The 9,992-nt window shown below is 41.1% G+C and overlaps 1 protein-coding gene across 15 annotated transcripts in view; it reads left to right on the top strand.

Annotated features, from left to right (window-relative positions):
- Positions 1-3,386: 3,386 nt before the first annotated feature.
- The window catches only part of PRRC2C (proline rich coiled-coil 2C), a 99,095-nt gene continuing 92,489 nt past the window's right edge, over positions 3,387-9,992 (top strand). For 8 of the 15 annotated variants that reach the window (XM_027086331.1, XM_027086330.1, XM_027086327.1 and 5 more), the window contains exon 1: positions 3,388-3,767. The gene's annotated coding sequence lies outside the window, so the exon portion shown is untranslated. Of the gene's footprint in view, positions 3,768-9,992 lie in introns of all 15 variants that reach the window. The other 7 variants (XM_027086339.1, XM_027086338.1, XM_027086333.1 and 4 more) reach the window with 2 other exon arrangements.

Below are 9,992 nucleotides of genomic sequence, written 5' to 3'. Positions count from 1 at the left end.
AGCTGTACCAAAAGAGCTAACATTGCTGGAGAAATCATATGAATAAACTGAATGGCATATTTTAGATCCATAATCACAACTTCAAAAAATGCTCTCAGCAGATCATGCGAATCCTACTCTTCCTCACACTAGGTTTACTTTTTCACTCTCTGAGATAACTTTTGAATCTCCTTCTCCTCAAACTCCTACATACCAAGCCCTCTCAACAGATTACTTTGCTCCCTACTTCGCTGAGAAAATAGAAGCCATCAATGGGACTTCCCTTATGCTCCCATCATCAAATCATCAATTGTCCCTAGAGCTGCAACCATCTTCTCCTCCATCAGTGCTCTGGACTCACCTCTTCACACCTTCTCATGGATTTCTCTCTTTTAGTTTCCCTCTCTCTATTACATAATTGCCACCTCTTCCCTCTTCTGGATTATTCCTATTATCATACAAACATGATCTATTGTCTCCAATGTTTTAAAATATCTCTCTTTACTCCACATCTCTCCAGCCACTACTTTCTTTCCCTGTCATGACAGAGTTCAAGTTCTGGAAAGAATGGTTTATCTATAGTCTCCACTTTCTCAACATCTATCTAATTTTTAGCTCACTACCATATGGCTTTCTGACCTCAGTGCTCCACCAAAAATTCTTGTAAAAGATACCAGTAACCTCCATGTTGCCAAATACAACGGACACTTCTGGCTCCTTCTTCATAAGACTTGACCTCTCAGCAGCATTTAACATAGTCGATTGCTCACACTTTCTTACAACACTCTCCTCTCTTGGCTTCTGTGACATCATCCTCTTGGGTTTTCCAGTTCTCTGGCATCTGCTCAGTGTTCTTTGCTTAATCCTCCACCTCCACCTAACCTCCAAATGTTGTTGTTCTTTAGGTCTAGCCCTTTATTCTTTTGTTTCTCTAATCTCTCTCTCTGAGTTATCTTATCTCTTCCCACTGCTTGAAACACGTGAAGTACATATGAAACATGTCTATGAAGAGCAAATCTCTATCTCCAACCCCAACCTTCCCTCTGAGCCCAAGACATCCATGTCAACTGCATACTTTATCTACAGTTGGACACTATGTGAACACCTCAAATTTAACATGCCTAAAATCTAATTGTTCTCAATTTTTTCTTTTTAATATTTAATTTTTATTGCTCCACCAACCAAACTGCTTTCCTTCCCTCTCCCAACCCCATGGTCTCTATAAATGTCACTGTCATCCACCCAATTGTTCAAGCCATAAACCTATGTCATCGTTGTTTTTTTTTAATTTTTGGCCGCATTGTGCAGCATGCAGGATCTTAGGTCCCTGACCAGAGATGGAACCTGTGCCCCCTGCAGTGGAAGTGCAGAGTCTTAACCACTGGACTGCCAGGGAAGTCCCTAAATCTACGTCATCATTGATTCTTCTCTCTTCTTCACACCTTCCCCTCACTTAGAAGTGATCATCTCCCACAAGCAAATATATTCTAGCTCTAAAAATATATACCAAACCTGTCTACTTCTCTCCATCCCACAGCCTCTTATCCTACTCCAAGCTACTATCATTCTTCACTACTGTAATTACTTCATTACTGCCTAGTGGGGCTCCTTGCTTCTATTCTCACCTCCCTTTAATCCATTCTTCACACTCTTCACTCAGCAGTAACAGTGAGCTCCTTAAAATGGAAAATCAGACCATGTGACTCCCCTTCTTAAAATCTTCCAATGACTTTTCACTGTACCTGGAAGACATTCTGAACTCCTTACCCTGGCCTCCAAGGCCCCTCTAAGCCTAGCCCTTGTCTCTCCTTTTAGTTTCATCTTGTGCCACTCTCTCTTAACTAAGCTCCAGACAGACTCCTCCTAGTTCCTAGAACATTCCAAGCTCTTTCCCAAATCAGGGCACTTGTAATTGCAGTTCATTTGGTCCAGAGCACTTTTCCACCTACTCTATGCATTGCTGAGTAGGTCCCTACTCTTATCATTTAGGTCCCAGTTTAAATGGCACCTTCTCAGAAAGGTACTCACTGACCACATAAAGTAAATCTGGAGTGCCTGTCTTCCTGGTTATTCTTTTCTTCCTTCCTGTTTCCCTTCCTTCCTTCCCTCTGTCTTTCCTTCCTTCCTGACCTTCTTTTCTCTCCCTTTTTTTCCCAGTTATTCTTTACCTTAATATCCTGTTTGTTTCCTTCACTGCACATATCCGAATCTACTATGTGATCTGCATCACTACACTGTTTCATTAGGACCAAGATCTTAACTTTTCTTTACCTTTGTATCCCAGTACCTAGCACATATAGTAGGTGCTCAATAAATATTTGGTGAGTCAATAACACAAACTTGAGAAGTAGGTGTTATTATCTCCATTTTACAAAATGAGAAAACTGAATTTAAGGGATGTTAACTTATCCATACTACATAGTAATTAATTAGCAGAACTGTTCATTCATACCTGTTTGAGTCTTATTTTAAAGCCTAAAAAATATGTAATCCTTTTTGTATCTTAAACACAATGCTATATATACTTACATAAGCATGCACACTATATACACATGTATGCACTATATATGTATACACACATTTATCATTTGTTTCTCATAACAATTTTATCACTCACAAAAATTTTTCTGATTGTAAAATCTGGAAATTACAGAAAGCCATGCATAAAATATTTTTAAACATCTGATGGCTCTAAGAAAACTATTGTTAAAGTATTTAGCATTATAAACATTTCAGAGTACTTTTTTTTTTTTTTTTTTTGCGGTATGCGGGCCTCTCACTGTTGTGGCCTCTCCCATTGTGGCGCACAGGCTCCGGACGCGCAGGCTCAGCGGCCACGGCTCACGGGCCCAGCCGCTCCGCGGCATGTGGGATCTTCCCGGACCGGGTCACGAACCCGCCTCCCCTGCATCGGCAGGCGGACTCTCAACCACTGCGCCACCAGGGAAGCCCCAGAGTACATTTTAAAGTCTTTTTTTTCTATGACTATGCATATATGTGTGTTTTTAATAGCATATTTAGGGCATAAGCGTATTATGGCTTAAGCATTCCCTTGTCCTTAAACATTATTCTGAATTTAATGGCTTCCAAATATTCCATAATATTGGTGTAACATAATGCATTTATCTCTGTATCTTTATTAACAAACAGGTTTTGGTATTATGAATACTGAGTATTGTGTATGTACATTTCTAGAAAATACCGATACTGCCAAATACCAAGGTTCAAGATTATGCATAGTTTTATTTTGATACACACTGCCAAAGTGTTGTTTTAACCAATTCACACAACTATCCAGCACCTACAAGAGTGCTCACTTCCGTGAGGCATAACAACCTGTAATGAGGTCTCTAAGAGTTCCTGGAGAGATCTCAGGCGAAATCTTCACCCTGCATCTTGAGCTCTGATCGCAGGAACTCCCTCGGTCCAGCAAGCGGCGCCGTCGCCTTCCGTCGAGGTTGGGTCGTCACGGAGACCTCACGTGATCCGGCCGTCTCTGCGCCGGGGGGGCGGTCTTGCGGGGATTTGCCTTACGTACGCCGCCGCATGACGTCGTACGTAGGGGCTGGCTAGCCGCCATCTTGCTTCTTTTTCTCGCTCGCTATTTCTCTCTCGAGAAGGAGCGAAAGTGCTTTGGCGGTTTGTCCATCCGCAGCTTCGGCTCTCTGGGGCCCGGGGTCCTTACAGCCGCCCCCTACCCCTAATTTCCCCTTCCCCTTCCCCCATCAGAGCTCTGCGGAGCCCCTCGAAGCGCGCAGGCACACTCAGCTTGACACTCATCCTGGCCGGTAAGGAAAGCGAGGGCGTAGGAGCTGCGATCAAAGCGGGCCCTATCCGGGAGGGCTGGCGTGGGGCGGCCCGGGGCGTGGGAGCACACGCCGACCTGGCGCCCAGAGACGAGGGAGCCGCGTGGAGAGGGCCTTGGGTCCGGGCATCCTCTTTTTCTCTTTGGCTACCATCATCTCTGCTTCTGGGGGAGCCTCGGCCTCCTGCTTGGGGAGCGGGAAAAACCGGAGTCAGACCCGCCCCATGTGGTCTGCAGCGGGAGTTCCGGACCCGTCGGCCTCCTCCCACTCAGGCCCTGTAGGGGGATTACGCGCGTTGCCGGGTAAGGGAAGGGAGTTTCCTTCCCGCGGGATAGGCGGGTGCGTGGTCTCTTTTCCTAGTGTGGGTATGTGTCCCCCCAAACAACTCAGAGGCTCATCTAGGCTCTTTAATGCCTACTTCTTCTTCATGTTTAGTGAGGGTGAAAATTGCAATGAGTAGTGTGCGGGAGGGACCGGGTTAAAGGCCGGGCTCGGTGAGAGGCTCTTCGGGGAATGAGGACCAGTCCTACTTCCGCTAGGGACGTGCTTCCCCAACTCCAGAGGCGGGTTCGGATAGTCTTTTCTCACCCTAGGCCTCTGCATCCGCTAACCTGCTTGGTGAATCTCACTCCGCAGCTTTCTCTCTTTGAGATAGCATTAGTGTTGGTGTTACGGTAAAGGCCCCACTTTAGGGCTTGAAGAAAAGGGCATAGGGGGCCAATAGGAGCACTGATAAATTCTTCCTTCCCTTGAGAGGAATGTGTCTAATTCCTTTAAAGGGATGTTAATTCCTTTAAAGGGATGTGTATATGTTTTGACTTGATCTGAGATTCTTTTGAGGTTTCCGACGTGTCTGATGTTTGCTGGCTTCTAAGGCTAGCCGGATTTCCGCATTGACCGATCTTCAGACTATGTCCATAGATTCATACCTCGCCAGGGTACTTAGAATTGTACAGTAGGCAACTGTGCTGTAAGATTTTCATTTGGAATGCCCCCAGAAGAATCGGGATTTTTGATTAAATGCTTGATAGCTTATTCCCGCAAATAAAAATGATAGGGTGATACTTAAACGCCCACTAAGCCCAACTCCAGCATTTGTTAGAAGTAGATTAACCTCCTCTGTTGGTAATTAAGATGTTGCTCAGACTGGAGCCATTTTTAGGTGTGTGTCATAAATGCACTGCAGCATCTTTTCTGGTTCACTTCAAATGCATTGATCCCCTAAAAAAAGGAATAGGTTGAATTTGAGTTTCTAGCATATAGTCAACGAGTAATTCTCTCCTTTTCCATAATGGAATTTTCAGAATATAGACTTTTTACTTTTGTGTTTCGGTATGTGGCTGTTTTCCCTCCACTAGTTGACCTTTTACCATGTACTGAGCACATAAATAAGCTCTTTACAGACATTCTCTTTGTTAATCCTACAGCAAGCCTTTGAGGGAGGTACTATCATCATCCCCATTTTACAGATGAGGAAATGAAATCTGAGAAATTAAAGTAGTTTGACCAAGGTCACACAGCAGTTATTGATGGTGCTGTATAGATTCAAACCCAGGTTGTCTAAACGCAAAGGGGATGCTCTAAGCTGTCGAACTGCCTCCCTGTTTCTTGTAATTTTGCAAACTATAGGACCTAAATAAGATACAGCATTATTAACCTAGTTTTTGTTTTCCTTGACTTAGTATAGAAACATGGTTGCATGTGAAGGTTGAAGTGTTCCAAGGTGTAAAAAATACATTATAGCTACTCTGGGGATAGAAAAGCCAGTCGAGTAAAACTCAAATGCTGTGGTATGACAGATAAGTTTTAAATTTTGATATCTGGCTATATTATTGATAAAATATTTCCTCATCTGTAAAATGGAGATGATAATAGTAGTAACTCCTTCAAAGGCTTGCTGTAGGTTTATCACAGATAATGTATGTAAAGAGCTTATTACTGTGCTCAGTACATAGTAAAAGGTCAACTAGTAGTGGAAGGAGAATGACAGAATACTGGTAGAAGAAAATACTCTTCTTCCAAGCAGTGGGTAACCTGTATATTCTCAGAATGGAGTATACCTTTGGGAACTTAAGAAATAGTTTTCCTTTTTTTTTTTTTTAAGGCTTTTTTGGACTTAAATATCTTTTTTTTCTTTTTTTTTTACACTTATATATTGGGTTTTGTTTCTTAAAGATTTCTTCATGTTCTAGAGTCAGTACCCCTGTGATCAGTATATTGGGCATAGCTGAAAATACAGAAGTTCTGCCTCATTCAAAGTCCCTGTCTCCCCTCTACCCCTACCCCACCCCACCATCCTTATGGTAAAATGTCTTTGAAGATTATATTATGTCCTCCTCTCCCTCCAAGTGGTTTCCTTCTTCCCCCAGACCCCAAACACCACTTCAGTTTGTAATTCAGTTGAGGAACTTGTTTTTCAGATGCTATTTATGCCATATTTGTGTAAGGCACGAATTGATCATTCATAAAATGTTGACACAAACTGGTATAGAACCCTATTCTTACCATGAAGGAGATCCAAAAGTTGTGTCTGCCTGAGTTATGACTAATATACTTTCAGTAAAGCGAGCCTTGTCATCTTATGAATAGGCTGACACAATGAAAGCTTGTCTCAGTCTGTGTTAACTGTTGCTTCGAAGTCTTGAGAATTAATAACTTAGTTTTGAGTCATAACATTTAAAAATTCTCAATAATGCCATTGATGCATCAGTCAGGACATCTTTGGGGGTAAAAGTGTTCTCTAGAGAGGGTGATTTCAGTAAAGTTTTTATTGTATGTGTGTCCTCCCCCCTTCCCCAAAGGCTAAATGTAGTCTGACCCTTTTGCCAGTTATATTTCTAGTCATTATTTTGCTCTAGATTGACAGAATGCCTGTCACATTTTGGGGGCTTTGTGTGCACATATTTTCTGGCAAATCAGAACAAGGACTATTACTGAGTTTCAACAGTTGTCTAGTTGACAGAAACTTTTATGTGGTTAGCCTATACCTAGAGTTGAACACAAGATAGCAGTGGAATTATTACTGTTAATGTAATGTACTCACCCATGTGTGGTGCTGCTAGGTGCTCTACATTAAAGAAGAGCAGGACATAATCAGCAATTGTGAAGCACATCTAGTATTAAAAAAACACTATTGGGTGTTTTTTTTTAATTTATTTAATTTTGGCTACGTTGGGTCTTTGTTGCTGCGCATGGGCTTTCTCTAGTTGCGGCAAGCGGGGGCTACTTGAGCGGGGGCTACTCTTCGTCGCGATGCACAGGCTTCTCATTGTGGTGGCTTCTCGTTGCAGAGCACGGGCTCTGGGCATGTGGGCTTCAGTAGTTGTGGCATGCGGGCTCAGTAGTTGTGGTTCACGGGCTCTAGAGCACAGGCTCAGTAGTTGTGGCACATGGGCGGCTTAGTTGCTCCGCGGCATGTGGGATCTTCCCGGACCAGGGCTTGAACCCGTGTCCCCTGCATTGGCAGGCATATTCTAAACCACTGCGCCAACCAGGGAAGCCCCAATACTGGGTATTATTTACATAACATTATATAGTAGTTTTCTGTTTCTTGTCTGCCTTCTGATATTAGTCTGTTTTCCTTTACTAGACTGTTTCCGTGTCTTATCACTTTGTACAGTGGTTCGCATGTATCTAGGGTTTATTATATGTTGTTGAATAAATGAGATTAGGAAACAGAAAGATTAGACCCACAACTAAGGTTCAACTAACAAATGCCTTAGTGTAGCAAAAGAATACCCCAGTCATTTTTCCCCCTTTATTTACCTATTAGAATAGTATCAGATGCTTTCAAATAGTTTGTGTTTATGTTCTGTACATTGTGAGATTTCTTTGCATCAGATTATCCTTACTAATTTTTAGATTTATTCAACAAACATTACAGATTCTTTTAATTTTGTAAGGCACAGTGCATGAGAGGAAAATGGCTTTTGGTTCGTACTGCCGAGATGTTCACAGTCTTAAGGATTAATATTAAAAGTTATCATGTGATCTTTGGATTCATACCAGAATATAAAAATAAAGATATACAGACAGGTAATGGAAATTTGGGGCAGAAAATTCATATATGGAAAATTGTCCATAGTATATAGGTCGAGTACCCAGTTGGTTACAAGTAAAGGCATGATGGCCAGGAGGGACTAAGAATAATTGTAATTATTAATATTTAGTGAGCACTTACCATGCCAGGCACTGAGCTAAGAACACTTTGAGGATTATCTCTTTCATTCCATACAATAAGCCTAGAATGTGGATTATTTTATTCCCATTACACAACTAGAAAACTGGATTTAAAGAGATGTAGTAATTTGTTCAAAGTTACTTAGCTAGAAGGTGAGATTCAGATTATTGACCCAGAGCCTGAGTGCTTAACTTCTATGCTACATGGATTTCCCAGTGGCCAGTGTTTCTCAAACTTCAGTCATTCACAATTTTTGCTTTATCTTCAAACCATCTGTCAATATTTTTGTTTAATTTAGCTTCCTATCTTTTAATTAAGTGAGTTTAAAAGAAAAATTTATGTGATTATTTGGTGTTAGAGTTTTTTCCCCCCAACATGTGTTAAACATGTAATTTTAAATATTCCTCTATGGACTACTTAAAATCATCTAATATACCATCAGTACTCATTTGTATCCTACCCTTTGGGACATAACTGCTATAAGAAATGAATACTGCATAGGATCAGGCAGCAGTTGGAATTAATGAAGGCCAGAAGTGATGAAAGCCTAAAAATAGAATAGATTCATCAAACAGGAAATGGCAGCATTACAGGAGTAGAGATATAAATTAGAGCCTTAACTACATACTTGGGACAACCATTTCCAGGATGAACTGCAAAGTGGAGTGGGTTTATTTAGACAGAGAAATGTAACAGGATGTCTAAGATAATCTATGGCAAGAGAAGGAGAACAAGAATGACTAACTTAAGAAAGAAGTCACTACAGAAATCAGGGTGGAAAAGGAAAATCTCTAAAATAGGATTGTGACAGCCAAATGTAGCAGAGTTCAGAAAAATATGTGAGATAGGGCTCTTGGATTTGGCTTGAGTGATCCTTGGTGACCCTAAGAGAATTTAAGTCAATTAATGAGGCTGAAAGGTTATAAGCAGGGAGGAATAAGTAGTGAGACCTCTTGATTTTTAGGTGTGTTGAATACTCAAAATGAGCTCTGGACTAGGAGTTTGAAAATCTGGGGTTAATCCTTTTGTCACTTGGGGGCAAGTGACTTGGCTTCTTCAAGTTGTGGATACACTATTCATCTGGAAAATAAGGATAATATCGGTTTCCCCTATCTTAGAGGATTGTTACAAAGATCACATTAAATGTATTTCTTATACTTTTTGAGTTTAATATTCTTTGATATCACATGAGTCTTAACCACATTTAAAACAAAAGGGACGCGTGAAAAGTAGAAAGTTGAATTACGGGAGGATAGGTTCTCAACGAGATTGGAAGATCTCCTCATGGTGCATATGTAGTTAGAGAATGGGTGTCTAGAGAGGTTAATAATCGATCTTCCTCCTTTCCTAATGAATAATCTGAAAGTGCAGGGCTGCTGTATATGGTTGTACCATTTGTGCACTGCACAAAGATGCCTGGCTGAAGGAGGCAACAAGGACTGAAATCTAGCCCTTGATCTGCTTTCAGAGTCCTGTGCCCTGGCTAGGCCTCCAGCAGAAATTGTGCCTCCACTTCTCTTCTCCCTCACAAGACATCAGCCCTCTCACCAAGATGAGTACCTGTATCTTCCCAGAGGGTGTGTTTTTCTATTTGCACAAAGGCCCTGTGGAGGCCAGTGCTCTGAAAGGCTCCTTAAGGAGACATATTAAGGATATGGGTTTAGAGCAACATCAAAAACATTTGGGAGACTGGAGAAATGGTCACTAGGAACAGAAAGCTTAGAACTTATTATGAAAATGGGTTAAGTAGCTGCCCAACAGCAAGTACAGAATTCTAGTTTATCCAGTGTATTTTAAAGATGGGCATTATAACTTATTAAGTGTTTCTAATAATTTGGAAACAAATGTTTATTAAAATATCATATGTAGATTATCAGCTTTCAAAGAGGAAAGAGAATATATGAATAAAACTATACTTAACATTTTAATCTTCAAAAAAACCACTTTATACTTTTTCAGTTGCAATTACAATTTATATTTTTGCCAATATGACTATTGTTGCTTGGCCTATATTTGTATATATTTTT

Source organism: Aethalodelphis obliquidens, unplaced genomic scaffold (assembly GCF_003676395.1).
Source record: "Aethalodelphis obliquidens isolate GAN/ISIS:26980383/991018 unplaced genomic scaffold, ASM367639v1 scaffold55, whole genome shotgun sequence".
Classification (NCBI taxonomy): Eukaryota; Metazoa; Chordata; class Mammalia; order Artiodactyla; family Delphinidae; genus Aethalodelphis; species Aethalodelphis obliquidens.
The sequence above is the reverse complement of the archived record's forward strand: the minus strand, read 5'-3'. Positions and strand labels throughout refer to the sequence as shown.